This window comes from Mustelus asterias, chromosome 3 (genome assembly GCF_964213995.1).
Source record: "Mustelus asterias chromosome 3, sMusAst1.hap1.1, whole genome shotgun sequence".
In the NCBI taxonomy this organism is placed as follows: domain Eukaryota; kingdom Metazoa; phylum Chordata; class Chondrichthyes; order Carcharhiniformes; family Triakidae; genus Mustelus; species Mustelus asterias.
In genome coordinates this window covers 62843589-62867000 of record NC_135803.1, presented here as the reverse complement: position 1 = coordinate 62867000, position 23412 = coordinate 62843589, and the positions used below count along the sequence as shown (strand labels likewise).

Here is a 23412-nt window from a genome sequence, read left to right as displayed (position 1 = left end):
CTACGGGCCCCCCGCTGATATCTCCCAGCCCACTGTGCTACCCGAGCAGCGCAACAGGCCGAATCTCCCTAATCTACAATGGTAGTGCCAAAGGATTGGAGGATTGCAAACGTTTCCACCCTTTTTTCAAAACAGGGAGAAGGGTAAATCTGGTCATTACAGGTCAGTCAACTGAAGATCAGTGGTGGGGAAGCCTTCAGAAACAATAATCTAGGAGAAAATTAACACCAACTTGGATGAGTATGGACCAATAAAGGAGAACCAGCACAGATTTATTTAAGGACAAATTGTGTTTGACTAACTTGATTGAGATGAGGGGTGTAGCTTATGAGGAGAGATTAAACAGATTGGGTCTGTACTCGTTGGAGTTTAGAAGGATGAGGGGTGATCTTATAGAGACATATAAGATAAGGGGCTGGATAGGGTAGAGGTGGAGAGATTATTTCCACTTAGAAGGGAAACCAGAACGAGAGGGCACAGCCTCAAAATAAGGGGGGGCCGGTTCAGTACAGAGTTGAGGGGGAACTTCTTCTCTCAGAGAGTAGTGAATCTCTGGAATTCTCTGCCCATTGAAGTGGTGGAGGCTTCCTCGTTGAATATGTTTAAATCATGGTAGTTTTCTGATCGATAAGGGAATTAGGGGATATGGGGAGCAGGCGGGTAAGTGGAACTGATTCGCTTCAGATCAGCCATGATCTTGTTGAATGGCGGGGCAGGCTCGAAGGGCCAGATGGCCTACTCCTGCTCCTATTTCTTATGTTCTTATGTTCTTATGATTGAGTTTAGCTGAGAACAGAGGATGGATGAGGGAAATGCAGCTGATGTATTTATGGACTTTCAAAAGGTGTTTGATGAAATATCACATATTGGGCTTGTTAGCAATATTGAAGCCCTTGGGACAGAAGAGGCAGTATCAGCTTAGATACAAAATTAAATAAGAGATAGAAAACAGAATTTTATAATGCGTTATTTTGTTTTGAACTGGATGAAGTTGTAAAGTGCTGTTCCCCTCAGTGAAGTACTGGGATCACGGCTAGGTGCGGGATTCCGAACATGGCTGTTTATGGTATACATTACTAAGTTGGACTTGGGAGCGTAAGTACACACAATTTCAAAATTTGCAGATGACATGCAACTTAGAAGTTTTGGAAATAATGAGAAAATAGTAATTGACTTCAAGAAGGGATAGGTGGAATGGGTGGACACATGCCGATTGAATTCAGCGCCAACATGTGATGCAAGAAATGGGAGACCTGGAGTTGTGTGCGCACAAATCTTTGAAGGTGGCATGATAGAGTTAACAAAGCCAATGGAGGCATAGAGTGTAAAACAAGAAAGTTATACTAAACCTACGTAAAATACTAGTATAGCCCGAGTTGGAGTAATATTCTGGGCACCACACTTCAGGAAGGACATGAAGGCTTTGGAGAGGACGCAGAAGAGATTTATTGGAATTGTTCCAGGGACTATGGAGTGCAGCTACTCTGATGGACTGGAGAAGCTGAAGTTGTCCTGCACACAGCAGAGGAAGCTTCGATGAGATTTCATAGAGGTGTTTAAAATAGAGAGAAATTGTTTCAATGGCTGAAAGAGTCATTAGACTAATGAGAGGGCACAGATTAATGGTGATCTTCAAAAGAACCAAAGTTAAAATGTGGAAAAACCTTTTTTATGTAACACAAATTGTGAGGATTTAGAATGTACTTTTGATAGGGTGAAGAAGATTGATTCAATTATATCCTTCAAAAAGAATCCAATAAATACTTTCTGGAATATTGAGAAAGAGTAGTTGAGAGGCACCAATTTGAAGTGATTTGCGAAAAAAGCAAATGTGATGTAAGCAAAAACTTTTTCACACAGTGAGTGGTCTGGGTCTGGAATGCTTTGCCTGGAATTGTGGTGGAGGCAGGTTCAATGGAGGCATTCAATTCGATTTGATGTTTTTATTCAAATAACCAATATGTGGGGGTATGGAGAAAAGGCAGGGAATGGCTCTAAACTATAATGCTTATTTGGAGAGCTGGTGTAGACATGATGGGCCAAATGGCCTTCCTTCTGCACTGTAACAATTCTGAGTGGGACTAATTTCAGAAGAGCTAGCACAAGCCTGTACTTTTCTATGTTTTACCATTCTGTATTAGTAGGCTAATTTAGAAAGACAGACTTTCCTGTTCCTTCAGGGTTTTGAGAGTTACAGATATCAATTATTTTGATAGGATGCAAAAGAAATAAAGTAGCAAAATGGCTGCCTGGGACAATTAATCTCAGCATTGCCAGTAGGACAGATAGCAGACTAAATACGTGGATGCTAAGTCAGCCTCCCTCCAAGCAGGCTTGTGTCTTTGTTCATTTTATAACAGTACACAAACAGAAGTTGAACTACTTGTACCAACTATCATGATACTCTCTGTTCTGTACGTTTTGGTTGCATTTATAAACAAGACCATACGACCCTCAGCTAGTGTTACTTCGGTCCACTCTCTGAGAGATTAAATAAGCGTACAAACTTAAGACAAAAGAGATCTGACCTGCATTTCACTCACAGGTCAAGCTACAGCTTCATTTGATAAAAGGCAGTGAGTCAACTCCTGCATTTGAAAAGGTGCAGGTTGTTGTTTGTTTTGTATCTTCACACTTTCCCTTGGAGAACAGGGTTTTTAAAGGCTGACAGGCTATGTTGTGAACGCTTCTTCCTTGGCCATCAAGTTCTTAAGTGGGATTTGACCTGGAACTGACTGGCTCAGAGGCAGGAGTGCTACCAACTATTCCACTGGACCTCCGACAGGCAGTGAAGGATATTAATGAATCTGAGCACTTATCTGTGACAGACATGCACTCTTCATTCCTGGTGATGTATCATAAAAACGCATAGAATGTAAAAATAACTTTAATCTGTCTCCATCCACAGACCTCTGCACAGTTAACCCCTGTCAGGTCACCCCACCTGTTTAATTTCCTGAGGGAAGTTTCGATCAACACACCCCAATTCTTAAATTAAAGTATCTCACCCCGCATACATAATATTCACCCCAACCACACAAGAATCATAGTCTCTTACAGATTACTTGATACTTAAGTCTATACTTAGCCCAGTCTATTTTTCATCTTTTAATTGGATTCATTCTTTTAAAATAATTTTCTTACATCAAAACAACTGCCTTCTCAGTGTTCATGAGACTAAAGTCAAAATGGCAGGTTTGACTCTGAGTTCCAGTGAACTCTGATTAATTTATATATTGAATATATTTTAAATATTACAAATAGGATTTGTATTTTCCATAACTCTTCCATCTTTAAAAAAAGGTGAATAACAGTGGGATCTCAATATTTAGATGAAAATATTTTACCACAAAAGAATAACAGTAAACATAATAGTAATATCTTATTGTCTCAATTACAGATATTTTCACATGACTTTAACTCCTTTTGAATATTATGTATTGCTCTATGATGTCAATCTTGCATTGTTATTCTGGTAAATATGCTGCTTGTGTGCCAGGTTAACTCCAATTGATTCAATTTACTAGGAAGGCAGAGCTTCATCTTGGTACTGTAGCATTTGATTATCAGGATGTTCTGGATAATTGTTAACATCTTACTATAAGGGCAAAGCAGTTTGCCAACTTAAATTGGAAACTTCCTTCTTTTGAAACACTGTTTACCAAATCCTCCTCTGTTCCCTCACAAAGTTATTTCCAGGGACTTTTTCTTTACCTTTTAACATCTGAACATAGTCCTGTTTGAAGTGGTTGGCCCTTATAACATTGCTTTTCCTTTTTTATATTCAACATATGAAATCAACTCTGGCATACTCAGAACTCATTTGCTTGAGAGCACAATTGATTCTGCAGCACTTACGGCAACTGAAGCTTTAATCTGACTAAAAATTCACAATCTCATATTTTAGCAACATTGTAATGTCACCAGTTATCTGTAGATCTGCCTGTAAAATTATAGTCAGATGTTCTCCAGTGTAGACGATTTCCTTTATATCTGAACATACAGGTCTGGTGCCAACCATCTACTTTGAGGATGAGTGGAGTATTTTTGCCCTTTGTGCACAATTTTTAATTGAATATTTAAACCATTTCCATCCATACATATTTTATGAATCTATTGGCAGAGATTTTGCAGGCAACAGCGCAAACATGACCCCATTGTTCATTACCCTTACACTGACCCACAGAAAGCTGGTTTTTACAAAGCAATTTGCAGTTTTCAGTCAAAATAGTGCAATGTCCTTTGGGGCATTTGGAAGCTTTGTGAACAAGACCAAATATTAGCGGATCTCTTCAAACAATCAGATTGAAGAATCCTTCCTAAAGCACATCACGTCTGAACCAGTAAGTGTACAATAGAATGTTTAATTTAATGTAAAATCTGTGCGGAAAGAAAGTTTAAAAAGGGCAAAAGAAAGAATTGAGAGAGAAGAAATCAAAATGTCCAACGATAATTCACATCTAGAGATTTTACAGTTGTAAAGGTTAGTTTCAGTGCCAGAGAGCTTGTTGACAATATTTCCGACTTATCATGACGTTAAAACTTAATTTATACTTAAATGAGTAAGCTTTAAATCTTTCTATTGTTTAATGGATAAGTACCACAAGTTTTCACCTTTTCATGTATTTTAATGTCAAGTATTTTAGTGAGATACTGTCATAGCGAAGCTTCAGGAGGAGTGGGGAGACTTCTTCATTTCTGTATTCAACTGCTTTTGTATGCGCTGGAGGTTGTTGTCTCATTTACTCCTTAACAGTGAGTGCTATTAGGACCACCATTATCACTGCAAAATCTGATCCTTTTGTACCTTCTAATTGCGTGAATTTTGTTCGTGTTTGTTTTTGCTGGGTGCAGGATGTTGCTGTGTATTGTTTTTTTGGTCTGGTTGTGCCTGTGCTGTGTGTAATTCGGGTTTTAATGTTGTTCTTGGCCTCTGGTGTTTACAGTTTTGTCAGGGATCACAGTGTCCTGCATGTTAACAGTGCTGTTGGATTGTGTTGTTGTTCCCTGATTCTGGCAATGCTAATCTCCTGAGCAGCCATTTGGGGAGTTGGAGCCTAGCTTAATTTTTTATTCATTTTTAGGATATGGGTTTTATTGGCAAGGTTGACATTTGCTGTCATGTTAATATGGTGGTGGATGTTCTGCTTGAACCAGCGCAGTCTATTTGGTTTGCTTGGCCATTCCAGAGTGTGCTCAATGGATACTGACTACATCTTGAGGAATGATCTGTTTTTGTCTGATAAAATACTTTTGTATTTGATGAGTTTCCAAGATCAGGTCAGAAGATTATTGTTGTGAAAAGAATATTGGTTTGGCGGCACAATGCAGAGTCATACATGGGCAGTGTTAGAGAAAGGGTTTAATTCTGTCAATCCACGGAGTTACTGACCTCAGCTGTGCTGTTCTGGGGAGTCACTGTCCAGGCTGAGTTTGATTTGATTTATTATTATTGTCACATGTATTAGCATACAGTGAAGAGTGTTTTTTGCACGCTATACAGACAAAGCATACCGTTAATAGAGCAGGAAGCAAGAGAGTGCAGAATGCAGTGTTATGGTCAAAGCCAGGGTGTAGAGAAAGATCAACTCAATGCAGGGTAGGTTCATTCAAAAGTCTGGCAGCAGAGAAGAAGCTGTTCTTGAGTCGGTTGGTACATGACCTCAGACTTTTGTATCTTTTTCCCTACAGAAGAAGGTGGAAGAGAGAATGCCGAGGGTCTGTGGAGTCCTTAATTATGCTGCCTGCTTTGCCGAGGCAGAAGGAGGTGTAGAGAGAGTCAATGGATGGGAGGCTGGTTTGCATGATGGATTGGGCTACATTCATGACCTTTTGTAGTTCCTTGCGGTGTTGGGCAGCACAGGAGCCATACCAAGCTGTGATACAACAAAGAATGCTTTCTATGGTGCTTCTGTAAAAGTTGGTGAGAGTCATAGTTGACATTCCAAATTTCCTTAGTCTTCTGAGAAAGTAGAGGCGCTGGTGGGCTTTCTTAACTATAGCGTCAGCATGGGGGGGACCAGGACACGTTGTTGGTGATCTGGACACTCAAAACTTGAAGCTCTCGACCCTTTCTACTTCGCCCCTACTGATGTAGACAGGGGCATGTTCCCCATACGCTTCCTGAAGTCAATGACAATCTCCTTCGTTTTGTTGACATTGAGGGAGAGATTATTGTCACTGTACCAGTTCACCAGATTATCTATCTCATTCCTGTACTCTGTCTCATCATTGTTTGAGATCTGACCCACTACAGTGGTGTCGTCAGCAAACCTGAAAATCGAGTTTGAGGGGAATTTGGCCACACAGTCATAGGTGTATAAGGAGTATATTAGGGGGCTGAGAACACAGCCTTGTGGGGCACCGGTGTTGAGGATGATCGTGGAGGAGGTGTTGTTGCCTATCCTTACTGATTGTGGTCTGGGTGTTTCTCCACAAGAAAAAAAGATAGATTTGGGTGGGAATTGTCTCACTAATCATTCTATATGCTTCCTTATGACTGAACAACTTTAGTATCGGTGGCTTTGAACCAAGTAATCCAACTTCTGCTCTTAGATTTAGAAAACATTTATCTTGGGGAGACTGATACATGGAGAAAATAATGAAAATATATACGGTGTATCCCAATATGACGGCATGTACTCTAGAAATAAGTTTTCCAAGATAGGTTATATTAATAATCACATATGACCAGTGTAAAATTGGAATTTGGTTGGTAGGTGATTACAGGTTGATTATGGAGGGTGAAAGAAGGAGAAGGCGGGGTTGACAATATTGGCTAAAGAAATAATCAGAGCTGTCATAGAGTTTTACAGCATTGAAAGAGGCCTTTTGGCCTTTCGTGTTTGCACTGGCCATCAAGCACCTATCCTAATCCCATTTTCCTGCTACTTGATCCATAGCCTTGTATGCTATGGAGTTTCAAGTGCTGATCTAAATGATTCTTAAATGTTGTGACGGTTCCTTCCTCTACCACCGTTTCAGACAGATTCCCACCACCCTCTGGGTGAAAAAGTTTTTCCTCAGATCTCTTCTAAGTCTCCTGCCCCTTATCTTAAATCTAAGCTCCCCAGTTGTTGACCTCTCTACTAAGAGAAAAAAGTTTCTTCCTATCTATGTCCCTCATAACCTTGTACACATCAATCAACCCTCCCCCAGCCTTCTCTGCTCGAAGGAAAACAACTCCAGCCTAACTAGGCTTACTTCATATCTGAAAACCTGCAGCCCAGGCAACATCCTGGTGAATCTCCTCTGCACCCATTCTAGTGCAATCACATTCTTCCTATAGGATGGCGACCAGAACTGCACACAGTATTCTACCTGTGGCCAAACAAATGTTTTATATAGCTCCATCATAAGCTCATGGGATAAAGGGGGAGGTGGCTAGATGGGTGGAGAACTGGCTTGGTCACAGAAGACAGAGGGTGGTAGTGGAAGGGTCTTTTTCCGGCTGGAGGCCTGTGACTAGTGGTGTTCCGCAGGGCTCTGTATTGGGACCTCTGCTGTTTGTGATTTATATAAACGATCTGGAAGAAGGTGTAACTGGGGTGATCAGTAAGTTTGCGGACGACACAAAATTGGCAGGACTTGCAGATAGTGAGGAGCATTGTCAGAAGCTACAGAAGGATATAGATAGGCTGGAAATTTGGGCAAAGAAATGGCAGATGGAGTTCAATCCTGATGAATGCGAAGTGATGCATTTTGGTAGAAATAATGTAGGGAGGAGCTATACGATAAATGGCAGAACCATAAAGGGTGTAGATACGCAGAGGGACCTGGGTGTGCATGTCCACAGATCCTTGAAAGTGACGTCACAGGTGGAGAAGGTGGTGAAGAAGGCATATGGCATGCTTGCCTTTATAGGACGGGGCATAGAGTATAAAAGTTGGGGTCTGATGTTGCAGATGTATAGAACGTTGGTTCGGCCGCATTTGGAATACTGCGTCCAGTTCTGGTCGCCACACTACCAGAAGGACGTGGAGGCTTTGGAGAGAGTACAGAGGAGGTTTACCAGGATGTTACCTGGTATGGAGGGGCTTAGTTATGAGGAGAGATTGGGTAAACTGGGGTTGTTCTCCCTGGAAAGACGGAGGATGAGGGGAGACTTAATAGAGGTGTATAAAATTATGAAAGGCATAGATAGGGTGAACGGTGGGAAGCTTTTCCCCAGGTCGGTGGTGACGTTCACGAGGGGTCATAGGTTCAAGGTGAAGGGGGGGAGGTTTAACACAGATATCAGACGGACATATTTTACACAGAGGGTAGTGGGGGCCTGGAATGCGCTGCCAGGCAAGGTGGTGGAGGTGGACACACTGGGAACGTTTAAGACTTATCTAGACAGCCATATGAACGGAGTGGGAATGGAGGGATACAAAAGAATGGTCTAGTTTGGACCAGGGAGCGGCGCGGGCTTGGAGGGCCGAAGGGCCTGTTCCTGTGCTGTATTGTTCTTTGTTCTTGTTCTTTGTCCCTGCTCTCACATTCTATGCCTCAGCTAATAAAGGCAAGTATCCAAATGCCTTGTTAACCAACTTATCTTTCTGTCCTGCTGCCTTCAGGGATCTTCGGACATGCACCCAAGCACCTTCTGGTCCACTGTACTTCCTAGTGTCCTACCATTCATTGTGTATTCCTTTGCCTTGTTGATCTTCACAAAATGCATCACTTTACCCTTTTCAGGATTAAATTACATTTGCCACTGTTCTGCCATCTGACCAGCCTGTCTATATCATCTTGTAATCTCAGACTTTCCTCTTGCTATTTACCACACCACCAATTTTCATGTCATCTGCGAACTTACTGATCATTAATGTATACTACAAACAGCAAGGGACCCAGCACTAATTCCTATGGTACACCACTGGACACAGGCTTCCAGTCACAAAAACAACCTTCGACCATCACCGTCTGCCTCCTGCCACCAAGTCAACTTTGGATCCAATTTACCAAATTGCCCCTGATCCCAGGGCCTCTTGCCTTCTTGATCAGTCTCCCATGTGCGATCTTGTCAAAAGCCATACTGAAGTCCATGTAGACTACATCAATCGCACTGCCCTTATCCGCATACCTAGTTACCTCCTCAAAAAATTCAATCAAATTTGTTGGACAAGATCTCCCCTGACAAAGCCCCTTGGTTAATATTTGCCGTTCCAAGTGGAGATTCATTCTGTCCCTCAGTTTTTTCCAATAATTCCCTGACCACTGACGTTAGGAGGGCTGATATGCCGGAACATAGAGTACAAGAATATAATAATCAGAGGGAATAAATGAACAGGTACTTGGAGAAATGTGAGTTTAATTAAAGAGAGCCAGCATGAATTTATAAGAGGCATCACAATTATGCTTGACTAATTGAATTTTCTGATGAAGTAACAGAGAAGGCTGATGAAGGGAATGTGATGGATATTGGCTATATGGATTTAAAAAAATGAAAGTACACATAAAAAGCTGGATAACAAAATTGAGGCTTATGTAATAGGAGGATCAGTGTCCAATTAGAAAATAAATCGGCTTAAGGACAAAAAACATGCTAAATGGTTATTTTTCAGACTGGAGGATAGTAGACAGTGGTGCTCCCCAAGGGTCAATGCGAGGACCACAGCTTTATTTGCTAGATATAAATAACTTGAATCTTGGAATACAAAGCACAATTTCAAAATTTGATACCAAATTTGGAAGAATGGCAAAAAGTGATACAATTTGCTTGCAACAGACTATTGATAGGCTTGCAGAATGGGAAGGCAAATGACAGATGAAAATTAATATAGAGAAGTGTGAGGTGATGCATTTTGACTGAAAGGATAGCGAGGGGCAATATAGACTAAATGGCACAATTGTAAAGCGTGTCTCAGACAATGGGACCTGGACGTGAATATTGATCTTTGAAGGTGATAGGACATATTGAATAAATGGTTAGCAAAGCAAATGGGATCTTGGGCTTCATAAATAGAGATACTGTGAACATTCGGCTAGGACTGGATGCTGGTGGATGGTGAATAAGGAGGGTGAACTTAAGTCTTTTATGAAAGTCAACTTTTGTTTGTAGTTAGCCTTTAACTGAAATCTAAAGTTTAAGTTCTAAAGTTCACAGCCTTGAGCAGTGATTTAACAAGGCCTCCACTGCAAGAGCAGTTGGGCTTAGCTAATTAAGGGCAGCTCAAACAAATTCCTGTATAACTGACTCATTTGCCTTTGACATAACAGCATGTAAAGCCAGTCAACTTAGTGGGGCTTAGAACTTGAGTGCGAATAAAGTATTAGGTGTTGGGTAATTAAGGCAGTGAGGGAAAGAGATGATCTTTTACTTTCTGCTTTCTCTCTTCCTCAGCCTTCAGGGAGTGGTCTTTGCTTCAAGAGAAGAAGCTAGTTATTCAGTGAGTATCTGGTAAATGACTAAGGTTTATTCTATTCCTAATGTTTAAAATCGTACAGCAATTGTGATAAGGTTAATAAAATATATAAAAACAAATGTAAAATGTATAATTGAATAAAATAGTTATGGCATTAAGGATGGCAGGACAGGTGATGCATCACAGCTGCAGCATGTAGGAGCTTCTGGATGCCAGTTGGATCCAGAGCAAACACGTCTGCAGTAGGTGTTTGAAGTTTGAGAAGATTTGGCTCGGAGTTTATGATCTGGATCCTGAGCTACAGATATTGTGACACATCAGGGAGCGGGGCGGTTACCTGGATTATTTGTACCTGGAGGTAGTCACACCTCTTAGGACAGGGTCTTCTGATATGATCAGTGGTCAGGAACAGGAGAGCATGACTGTGAGTGAAGCAGGTAAAGGGACTCTAAGGGCAGGAGCCTCCGCCTTTGCAATGGTCCAACAGGTTTGAGATTTTATAGTTCGTTTAGAAGAAAGTGGGGACTGCAGGAAGGATGAGTTGACTGACTAGGACAGCATAATACAGGAAGCCATTCAAGGAGCAAAAGACATGTAGTAAAGGGAGTAAAGGACAGTATAGTCAGAGAGATTGACACCATTTTTCTTTGAAGTGGTTTTAATCCTTCTAATTTTAGCTGGGTAACTATTCTACTAAAAGAGTCAGAACAATCTGAAGTCTTCAATTGAAATCAGAGTTTCAGGGGGTTCCAGATGCAAGTCCAATAGAAGTTGAAACTTCCTGGGCAATTCCCATTCAGTACTTGCATCAGGACCTCTGAGCGTTCCCCAGAGCATCCTCCTGAGTACCTCCAGGGCACGACCCCCTGTCCTCTGGAATGGAGGATCTGGGCCAGGGGTTATGCCACAGCTGGAGTACTGGTCACAGGAAGGATGTGATCACGATAGAGAGGGTATAGAAGAAATTTGTGAGGATGTTGTCGGGAATGGAAAATTTTAACTGAGGAAAGCAAGCTTAGGCTATTTTAGGCGTTTTGTTTTCTTTTGAACAGAGGAGTCCAAAGGGAGACTTAATTAAGGGGCCTACATAGGTTGGATAGAAAATACCTTTTTATGTGAGCAGAGGTCAAGAACCAGGGACGTAGATTTAAGTAATTGGGAGAAGGATTGGACTGGAGCTAAGAAGGGTTTTTTCACCCCAAGAGTGGTGGGGTCTCGAACTCACTGCCTGAAACGTAGATAGCAGCAGAATCCATCATTCCATTTAAAAAGAAACATTTGGACCTGCACTTCATGTAGGAACCTACATGATTAGAGACAAAGTTTGGAAGGCGGCATTCAGCTGGATAGCACTTTTTGGCCAGCATGGACGCTGTACAATCAGCCAAACTGTCATCGCCTGTGTTGTAACTCTCTCTCAATGTTTCCAGCTTTTATACCATACAATTACCGGAGAAAGAGCCTTCGCCTATCTTGGGGTACAAACGATCTGATTTACAAATTCCGGGAAACAGCAGTTTTGAAGGATTATGCTGAGGTTGCAAAAGAAGCTGAATGTATTTCTGGGCAATCAGGTTCCCACACAGTAGATTTATCAGGTGGTTGTAATAGTCAGGAGTGTATAGAACTCTCTAGCGTTTAAGCCAAAAACAGTCATTCATCAGTTTGTATGTTATCAGTATCATTAGCTTTGAAAGAGGACATGGCAAGTTGTCACTGTACCCACTGAAGAGAGAAGTGACTTCTCACTAGATTCATAACTTTAAACTGGTTGACAGGACACTTCACACCATTACCCACCACCTCCCCACATACCCTGAAGCTCAAAGAGTAGTACAATATTTCAATGGTATAATCAATCGATAGAGTCGTAGAATCTTTACAGTGCAGAAGACGCCATTTGGCCCATTGAGTCTGCACTGACTCTCTGACAGAGTATTTTACTCAGAACTTCTCCCCCGCCCTATCCCCATTACTCCACACATTTCCCATGGCTAATCCATCTAACCTTTGGATACTAAGGGTCAGTTTAACACGGTCAATCCATCTAACCTGCACATCTTTGGACTATGAGAGGAAACTGGAGTACCCGAAGGAAACCCACACAGACACAAGCCCGAGGCTGGAATTGAACCCGGTTCCCTGGAGCTGTGAGGCAGCAGTGCTAACCACTGTGCCACCGTTTCTGCCCCAAAGAAGCTTAGAAAAAGGCAACTGCATACAGTTGGCAGGATTTTCTGCAGGTCTGAGATGAGAATAACAGGTCCTGGGATGTTTCCCTCTTGATTAGGAGAGGCACTTGGCCAAATTCAGAATGGAAAAGTTTTTCTGATGGAGTTCTATAAAAGGCTCTGGCAGCCCTCTGTGGATATAATGGTTTTGTGTGAAGTCACTGACATTGTGGGAATTCATCCATATAGATGCTTGAAACTGGCTTCCTACCAGGAAAACAATATCTGCTCTGCTCCATTTTTAACAGGACAGAGCATAACTCTTCAATAAACATAGAATACCAGGTATTGAGAAAACACTAAAAAATGTGGAAGGGTTGAGTAGGGCAAAAGGATTTCAATAAATGATTTTAGTTATTGGATGGTTTCACTTCCGCAGCCTTATGCAATGATGATAGCGTGACTTAGTGACTCAGGAATGTCTAGTGGAAGGGGCGCCTAGCAACGTTGATCTGTGCTGCTTCGGGTCTTTCCATTGCAAATCCTGCTGTTATCTTCAGCTATCCATGCGTATGCACTTATCCAGTTCAATGGGTTTCGGAAGTGTCACCACAAAGTTGTACTGCATGCAGAAAATATGCCATTATACCTCAATAATCCAGAGATTACAGTGCCAAGACTCTACACTATATGGATCATCATAGAATCTACAGTCCAGAAGGAGGCCATTTGGCCCATCAAGCCTGAACCAACAACATTCCCACCCATATCCTATCCTTGTAACCCCACATATTTACCCTCCTAATCCCCCTGACACGAAGGGGCAATTTATCATGGCCAATCAACCTAACCTGCACGGTAGCACAGTGGTTAGCACTGCTGCTTCACAGCTCCAGGGACCTGGGTTCGATTCCCGGCTTGGGTCACTGTCTGTGTGGACTTTGCACATTCTCCCTGTGTCTGCATGGGTTTCCTCCGGGTGCTTCGGTTTCCTCCCACAGTCCAAAGATGTGCGGGTTAGATTGATTGGCCATCCTAAAATTGCCCCCTAGTGTCCTGAGATGCGTAGGTTAGAGGGATTAGTGGGTAAATGTGTAGGGATATGGGGGTAGGGCTGGGTGGGATTGTGGTTGGTGCAGACTCGATGGGCCAAATGGCCTCTTTCTGCACTGTAGGGTTTCTATGATTCTATGATCTTTGGACTGTGGGAGGAAACCAGGGCACGCAGAGGAAACCCACACAGACGTGGGGAGAATATACAAACTCCACACAGTAACCTGAGGCCTGAATTGAACCCGGGTCCCTGATGCTGTGAGGCAGCAGTGCTAAACACTGTGCCACCATGCTGCCCTTAGGATCATAGAGTCATAGAGTTTTACAGCACAAAAAGAGGTCCTTTGGCACATCATGTCTGTACCTGCCATCAAGCACCTATCCTAATCCAATTTTTCAACACTCCTCAGTGCATAGCCTTGGTATGCTATGATGTTTCAAATGCTCATCTAAGATGCTTCTTAGATGCTATGAAGATTCCTGTCTCTATCACCCTTTCAGGCAGTGATTTCCAGAGTCCCACCACCCTCTGGCTGAAGAAGTTTTTCCTCAAATTTCTTCTAAATCTCCCGTTCCTTACCTTAAATCTATACCCTAGTTATTGATCCCTCTACTAAAAGGAAAAGTTGTTTCTTACCTACCCTACATATCTATTGAAGTTACATCAACGCTGAACCTACTAATAGCACAAATTTATTTATCCAAGTTGGGGGTCTTGATTCTGTTGCTGAAAAATTCCAATTTTAAAAATTTGTTCCTGGGCTCTGGTATCAGTGGCAAGGCAGGAACTTTTGAAGTAGTGTGGGGGGCTGGGGGGTGAGGGGGAAGGGTGTCACATTTTGGAACTGCTCAAGTCCATGTCGCTGCAAGGTAATGAGTTCCCAGATCTTGACTGAAACAGAATGAAGGAATGGTGGTATATATCCAGTTACTAATGGTGTGTGACTTGGAAGTAACGGTGTTCCCTGCACCTGCTGCCCGTGTTCTTTTGGATGGTGGAAATGGTACATTTTGGAGTTACTGCAGAAGAAGGCCCAAAGTGTCCAGCCTCTGTTCTACTCTATTAATTGTCTCATTAACTCTGGCAGGTACAGTTGAGTTTCTGGTCAATAGTGGTGCAAACTCCAGCTGAAATTGATGGTGGGAATTTAAAAATGGTAGTGCCATTGAATATTACCACAAGGAGGTCAAACTCTATTTTGTTGGGAATGATCATTGCCTGGCACTTGGATGGCACAAACATTGCTTACCACTTATTATCCCAATCCTGAATGTTATCCAGTTCTCGCTGCACAGATACACTGTGCAAAGATACAGCTCGAGACTGAGTGCAATGAGACCAAATGCTTAGGGATTTTGATAAGTGAGGAAGTTTTTTAAAGTTTATTTATTGTGTCACAAGTAGGCTTACATTAACACTGCAATGAAGTTACTGGGAAAATCCCCTAGTCGCCACACTCTGGCGCCTGTTCAGGTACACTGAGGGAGAATTTAGCATGGCCAATGCACCTAACCAGCACGTCTTTCAGACTGTGGGAGGAAACCGGAGCACCCATGCAGACATGGGGAGCATGTGCAGATTCCGCACAGACAGTGACCCAAGCCGGGAATCAAACCCAGGTCTCTGGCGCTGTGAGGCAGCTGTGCTAATCACTGTGCCACCGACCACCCTAAGTTTTAAGGGTTGATCACTTTGTAAAATCTAGCCAAGTTTGCATTTAACATTTATCTGTAAATTGTAATTTCTTTCAATCCAACTGTTTGAGCTGCAGTTAATTAATTAGATAGCTAACTACAACTGGTTCCTAGGCAGCAGTGGCTGACTCAGCTCACTGGAATTTGAGTTATTTAAATACAGGAGGTTTAGCAGATGTAGGAAGTAAGTTGCGCAAAGTGCAGTTTGAGACTGAGTGCAGCGATTCTGAGATTTTGGTCAGTGTGGGAATTTGGTGTGGTGACAGAGTGACTTTTTACATAAAGGAGTTGACTAGGAGAAGGAGCCAGTGACAATGAGACCTGAGCACTGGAACCTGGAGACATTCATTAGGAGAGCAGGTAAGTGATTGGTGAGTTTCAAGTTTTTTTAAAAACCGGGGCAGTAGTTTGAATTGTTCCTGGGGAGATGTAAGTTTCATATTAAAATTTATAGCATAAATCAAACTCAATAACATAACTATGGATAATTATTAAGTGATATTTTTAAAGGTGAAATCTATTGGTTAAGTAAAACACAATCCGTAAGACAGGGCAGGTGATGTGTTACAGCTGTAGCGTGTGGGCATTGGTAGACAACTGTGTGATCGCAGTCGACCACTTTTGTAGAAAGTGTCTACAGCTCAAGAAACTGCGATTCAGAGTTGCTGGAGTCCAAGTTTCAGACACCGTGATGGATTGGGAGGGGGAGGACGTTTTGTTCCAGCAGGTAGTCACACCCTTTAGGCCAGGTACACGAGACTTAGTCCAGGGTCAGGGACAGGAAGATGTGACTGGAAGAGAGGCAGGCATGGGGATTGAGAATGGAACAATGGAGGAACCTCAGCCTTGCAATTGTCCAACAGGTTTGATATTCTTGCAGTCAGAACAAAGAAAAGTACAGCACAGGAATAGGCCCTTTGGCCCTCCAAGCCTGTGCCGATCATGATGCCCAAACTAAACTAAAAAAAACCTTTTGCCCTTACTTGGTCTGTATCCCTCTATTCCCTTCCTATTCATGTATCCATCCAGATGTTTCTTTAAATGTTGCTGATGTGCCTGCTTCCACCACCTCTTTTTGACAGCACATTTCAGGCATCCACCGCTCTTTGCGTGAAAAGCTTCCCCCACATATTTCCCTTAAATTTTCCTCCTCTCACTTTGAACCTGTGCCCCCTTGTGAAATAATCTCTAAATTATTACCAGAACCCCTAGAAAATTGACACAGGGTAAACAAGATTAGAGAGTTGAATGAATGGCTCAAAGATTAGAGTGGGAGAAATGGGTTTTGATTTATGGGGCACTGGTACCAGTACAGGGTGTGGAGATGCCGGCGTTGGACTGGGGTAAACACAGTAAGAGTTTTAACAACACCAGGTTAAAGTCCAACAGGTTTATTTGGTAGCAAATACCATTAGCTTTCAGAGCGCTGCTCCTTCGTCAGATGGAGTACAGGGGGGGCAGGGAGCTGAACCATTGGGATGGCCTTCAACTGAAACATACTGGGATCATTGCACTGATGAATCATATAACTATGAGTGTAGGGAGGACTTCAAACTAAATAGTGGGCAGAGTGGATGGAAGGAGGGGAAATTTAGAAACTGAAAGAGGAAGGACATGGCAATAGTCCAGGTAGACATTCAGAACAATATAGCACAAGCAGAAATAAATAAATGTATGATAGCCATTACAGAGATATGATTGCAAAGTGACCATGGCCTGAATACTCAAGGATCTTTGTCATTTCCGAATGACAGGAAAAATGGGAAAGTTGGTGGGGTAGTCCTGTTAATAAAGCATGAGGTAAGTATGGGAATGAGAAATTATCTTGGTTCGGAAGATTAAAAGGTAGAACCAATTTGGGTGGAGATAAGAAACAGCAAATGAAGGAAGTTACAGGTGGAAGTAGCTTATACAGCCCCTAACAGTAACTATATTACAGGACTCAGTATTAATTTAGAAATAATGTGGACTTTTAAGAAAGGTACTGCAATGGTCATGGATGATTTTAATCATCTTATAGATTGAGGAAGAATCAAATGGGCAAAGCTAGCATGAAGGATGAGTTAATAGAGTATTTGGGACTGTTCCTCACAACAATAAATGTGACAGGGAACATCAGTGCAATGATCCCATTCCCTCAGCGGGATCTTCCAGTCTGGCCAATGGTGACACCACCGCCCCCCCCCCCCCCCGCCACACCATGGGGTTCCCCGGTAGCGGACAGTGTAAACAATGGGACACCCTGTAGGCAGTGGTGGGACCAGAAAATCTCAGCGTTGGCCAGTGGTGGGCCACTGCCACTACCAAACATGCAGGGGGGAGGGGTGGAAAATCCTACCCATTGTTTTGGAATGGGTATTAGGTTGGAAGGTAAGATAGCAGAGGAGCTTGACAAACATTTAGGAGATATTTCATAACTCTCAACAAGGATATGTTCCATTGAAAAATGATTCTATAAGAAAGATGCTGACCAAGGGAGTTAAGAACAGTATCAAATTGAAAGAAAAGACCTACAATGCAAAGGCTATTGGTAGCCCAGGGGATTGGGAATATTTTAGAAACTAGCAAAGGATGATTAAAACTAAAATAAAGAGGAAGAAATTGGAGTATGAGAGAAAGCTAGCAAAGAATATTAAAACAGACAATTTTAAAAATCTACAATGTTATAAAAGGAAAATAATAACTAAAGTGAATGTTTGTCCCTTTGACAGTGAGGCTGGAAATTTAATAATGGAAAACAAGGACATTTCAGACTTTGAACAGGAACTTTGTATGTCTTTGCAGTAGAGAACAGAAAAAGCATCCCAAGAGTAACAGAAAAACTGAGGTGGAACAAAGGGAGGAACTTAAAATAATCAGGATCACTAGAGAAAAAGTATTAGGAAAACTATTGGGTCCCCTGGACTTGATGTCCTGCATCCTAGGATTTATAAAAAGAAGTGGCTGCAGAAATAGTGGATGCATTGGTTGTATTCTTCAAAATGGCCCAGATTCTGGAAAGGTCCAGGCAGATTGGGAGACCACAAATGTGACACCTCTGTTTAAGAAAGAAGGGAGACAGACTGGAGAGAACAATAGGCCAGTTAGTCTAACATCTATCATTGAGAAATTGCTGGAGTTCATCGAAAGTATAACAGGATATATCAAAAAATCCTAATATAATCAGGCAAAGTGAACATGTTTTTGTGAAAGGGAAATTGTGGTTGACAAATTTATCAAGGTTCTTTGAGGATGTAACAAGCAGGGTGGATAAAGGTGAACCAGTAGATGTAGTGTTTTTGGATTTCCAAAAGGCATTTCATAGGTTAAAAAGTTGCTGCATAAATTAAGAGCTCTTGGTGTTGGAGTTGATATGTTAGCATGAATTGAGGTTTGGCTAACAAACAGGAAACAAGAGAGTTGGGACAAATGGGTTATTTTCAGGTTGGCAAACTCTAACTAATGGAGTGCTACAGTGATTGATATATGCTGGGATCTCAATTATTTACAATCTTCATTAATGACTTGGATGGAAGGAATGTGTTTCGTAGTCAAATGTGCTGGTCATACAAGTATAAAACACATTTTGAAGAGGATACAAAGGGCTCAATTCTAATTCTTGGATCCTGATTTGCCTGTTACAAGGGTTGTGAACCTACAACAACCAGTGCTGGGACCCACAGGACTATTTTCAAGAAGGCGCCTTCAGGCACTCCTTGTTATTAATGATGAAGAGCAGGTTCCTGAGGCAGGAGGCACTGCAGCACAAAAAGATTGGCGGCTGTAGGAGATGGGACCTGCTGATGTAGGTAGGGAAATGAGAACGTGCCTCAAGATGGAGGCAACAACTGAAATGTTTCTCAAAGACTGAAAATAAATAATAGCCACAGCTGCCAGACTGTCATTGTGGAGGACAAACCTACAGCTGCAGATGTGGCCTTTTGGCAATCAGGACTGGGGGAGTTTAAATTCAATGAGGCATGAATGGGTTTCCAGTTTGCTGTTACGTGGTTGCCTTGTTACACCAGCTGGGTTTAGTCTTAGCTGGAACCCGTCTGACAAGTATGCTCAATGGGCAATTCAATTGGCTGAATTGGCTACCTGCCAGTGGGGAGGAATAGTCAGAATCACCTCAATGGAAATTGCCCTGAGGTGGGTCAGTGAGGGTAGACCAACACACAAGCTGTGGAGGAAAATTGTGGGCTTGCACATCTTGGTTCTCTCTCTGGATCCCATTGAAAATCCAGCCCCAATTATCTAAGAATTGCGCTTGACAAAACATCAAGATCAGCTAAGATGCAAATTTATGGCCAGTGTCGCATTCTGTGATATTTTCTAATCTTTTTATTTTGCATTCTTTCAGCTCTCATATCTAAGATCACCCTGATCGATGGCTCTCAACTCCTGATTCTTTGGGGAGCATCATATACGGAGGGAAAGTTTTCTGTGATACGTGGGAAACATCTTGGACTCCTGGAATCAGGAATACTCACCCCAAGCTTGTGAACAGTAGAGCGTCATACCAGACTTTGCCTTAAATTTATTTGACAAAAGATAAACAAGTAAACAATCATATGATGATCTTTATTATCTATAGTAGACATTTTTCCATTTAACTCTTCGCGTGGACAAAATAATGAAAATAATTCCATTGTTAACCCCTTGAATTTCTTACGATTGTGGGAAGTTCATTAATCTAAAGTATTCTCATACAGTCATAGAGGTTTACAGCATGGAAATAGGCCCTATGGCCCAACTTGTCCATGCCACCCTTTTTTAAAAACCCCTAAGCTAGTCTCAATTGCCTGCATTTGGCCCATATCCCTCTATACCCATTGTACCCATGTAACTGTCTAAATGCTTTTTAAAAGACAACATTGTACCCGCCTCAACTACTACATCTGGCAGCTTGTTCCAGACACTCACCACCCTCTGTGTGAAAGAATTGCCCCTCTGGACCCTTTTGTATCTCTCCCCTCTCATCTTAAACCTATGCCCTCTAGTTTTAGACTCCCCTACCTTTGGGAAAATATATTGACTATCTAGCTGATCTATGCCCCTCATTATTTTATAGACCTCTATAAGATCACTTCTCAGCCTTCTATGCTCCAGAGAAAAAAATCCCAGTCTATCCAGCCTCTCCTTATAACTCAAACCGTCAAGACCCGGTAGCATCCTGGTAAATCTTTTCTGCACTCTTTCTAGTTTAATAATATCCTTTCTATAATGGGTTGACCAGAGGTCTGAAAGAACCTCTCCTTTCCTCAGATTTGAAAACAATGCTGGATCTTCTTTTATGCTAGATTTACTAAACACTAAGCGTGGAAAGTTTAGTCAGTGCTATGCAGATTTATCTCCATTTTTTGCAGGCAGGCAGCATTATGGACCAATACGCCTCGAGCCTGTATGGTTTGATATGGGTGTACATAACTAGCTGAATTCATTAGACTACTTATGACACTGCTGCCATTTCCATGGGTCCAGACATAGGGAATTGACCTCCCTGGCCACCTGCATCCATTCCATTCCAAGGTGGTCCTTGAAGGCCCCTAGCTCCACCTGTGTATTATGTCATCTCTCTTCCTATCCATCTTCACAACTAATGCCTCCAGTTCCACACCCACCATTCACTGCAGCAATCTCTTTTTCTCACCTTTCCTTTAAAAGGCAGCCTGTCTATATATATATATATATTATATATATATATATATATATACAAAACAGACTGCCGGTACGGCGTGATTAGAAAATAACGCTGCCTGTGCCAATTGTTGTGTACAAAGCTCACTGGCCCTATTATGAAGAGGAGACCAGCACAAATTGTTGTGTAGAAAAAATACTAATGAGGTGAAAGACCAATTTTGTGTCTTAATCACCTCAACCTGAGTGGATGCAGGCACACTGTAAATCACAGCCCTGGCAACCACAAATGGGGGTGATTTCATTTTGCACCCTCAGATTTCAAGAAGAATTTTAAGCTACATATAAGCAAATTTGAACTATTCCTCGGCGACATTTGCAATGTTGTAAGCTATGTACAGGAATCTGAACTGCAGTCTTTTAAAAAATCTACTTATACTCTTATGCATGAAGCAGCAATGTGCAACATACCAATGCTAGGCAAAAATACCAACATTCTTGTCACAGCTAGAATAAAATGATGTTCTCACATGTAGCATTGCCTACAGCGACCACTTATGTTTACTGCTTAAGCGCTTTGTATTTGTGGCAAGGAATAAAAATATATGACAGTGATTTCTGTGTTTCTGGAGGCGAGTACATTATTCCATTTCTATATGGACACAACAGTGTCATATCAATCAGATACCAACCTGCTGCACCAGAATAAAACTCAAATTGGTTCACTGTTGCTGCATACAGACCAACATTTTTAATGGACAATTATTAACGGCTGGTAAGTAGGTTAGATTCAAAGTCAAATTTCAGTGATAATGAGCCAGTGATAATCTAGCAAATTATCTCATGCCTTCAGAATGGTGAAATAATCAGATTTGTTGTAGAAATGAGCTGGTGGTTGCTGCTGGAGATTATCCAGAAAAAAAAAACATCAATCTAACCCAACAATGAAAATATCTTCAGGCAGCTGTTTGACTGATCATGAAAGAAGCTTCAATACCTTGAGCAACTGCTGGGCAAAAAAAAAAGACACTGACTGGCCTCATTAACACAGCTGCTGATGGAAGCTGCCGTCTTTGTAACACAGCTCATGGGCAGTTTTGTAACAGGGCAGTGTCTTTCCCTTGTGCTTTTGGAAACAACTATGGATTTCAGATATACGAGAAGCTCCCAAATGTTTCATGCACACGTTTTAAAAAAATATTTTTGATTTGATTTATTATTGTTACATGTATTGGGATACAGTGAAAAGTATTGTTTCTTGCGTGCTATTCAGACATAGCATACCATTCATAGAGTACATAGGGGAGAAGGAAAGGAGAGGGTGCAGAATATAATGTTACATTCATCGCTAGGGTGGAGAGAAAAATCAACTTAATATAAGGTAGGTCCATTCAAAAGTCTGATGGCAACAGGGAAGAAGCTGTTCTTGAATCAGTTGGTACATGATCTCAGACTTTCGTATCTTTTTCCTGATGGAAGAAGGTGGGAGAGAGGACTATGTCTGGGGTGCCTTATTTTCTGTTGGTTGAGGACAGGAGGTCACTATTTCCTTCCGATTACATTATTTGAAATGTTCGTAGTGTTAGCGCTAGCTCTCTGAGGTCTGCCGGTGTTACTTGCACCATTTCTGTTGTCTTTTTTTAAGATAAAATCCAGTTTATCTAAGGCCATCCCTCCCCTGACTAAAACATTCAGTTCCCCGCCTCTTCACACACCACCTGGGGCAATAATTCCAGGACAAGTTCGAAGAAATATATACATTGAAGCACCGGGTTGGGAGTTCTTAGCCATTTAACTACTAAATTCCTTAAAATATACATGCTTTTGAAGCATTTTAAGATTACATTTGGTTTAATTATTAATTTCATGAAATGACTCCTTAATGGAAAATGTACTTTATCTACGTAAGAACAGGTTTACGCCATTCAGCTCCTTGAGTCTGCTCTGTTATCCATTAAATAATTAAACCATTTATCCTCCTGTATTCTGTAGCCTTTAAAAACTTTGTCTACCAAAATTTATCAGGGGCGGCGCAGTGTCACAGTAGTTAGCACTGCTGCCTCACAGCACCCGGGAGCCTGGTTCAAATTCGGTCTTGGGTGACTGTCTGTTTGAAGTTTGCATGTTCTCTCCATATCTGCGTGGGTTTCCTCCGGGTGCTCCGGTTTCCTGCCAGAGTCGAAAGATGTGCAGGTTAGGTGGATTAGCCATAGTACATGTGCGGGATTACGGAGGTAGGGCTGAAGGGAGGGCCTGTATGGGACGCTCTTTTGGAGAGTCGGTGCTGACTCAATGAGCCAGGTGGCCTCTTTGTGCACCATGGGGATTCTATGGTTAATTTTGACATTTTCAACTGACCTAACGATAACCTTTTTGAGATGGGATTTGAGATTTCCACTATCCTCTTTCTGAGCATGCATACTTACTGGATCAGGACTGGATTTTGCTGCCTTGACTGATTAGCATCCAGTGAAGGCTCAACTACTAGTCTCTGGAATTCCTCTAAGGCTCTTCAGCGGTGGCGC

At 41.9% G+C, this 23412-nt stretch overlaps 1 long non-coding RNA gene across 1 annotated transcript; it reads left to right on the top strand.

Annotated features, from left to right (window-relative positions):
• The first annotated feature begins 4256 nt into the window (after window positions 1-4256).
• LOC144484206 (uncharacterized) lies at window positions 4257-20242 on the top strand. The gene is made up of 3 exons (XR_013496061.1): window positions 4257-4343; window positions 10328-10373; window positions 19611-20242. It is a non-coding gene; the product is annotated as an uncharacterized LOC144484206 (long non-coding RNA).
• The last annotated feature ends 3170 nt before the right edge of the window (window positions 20243-23412 follow it).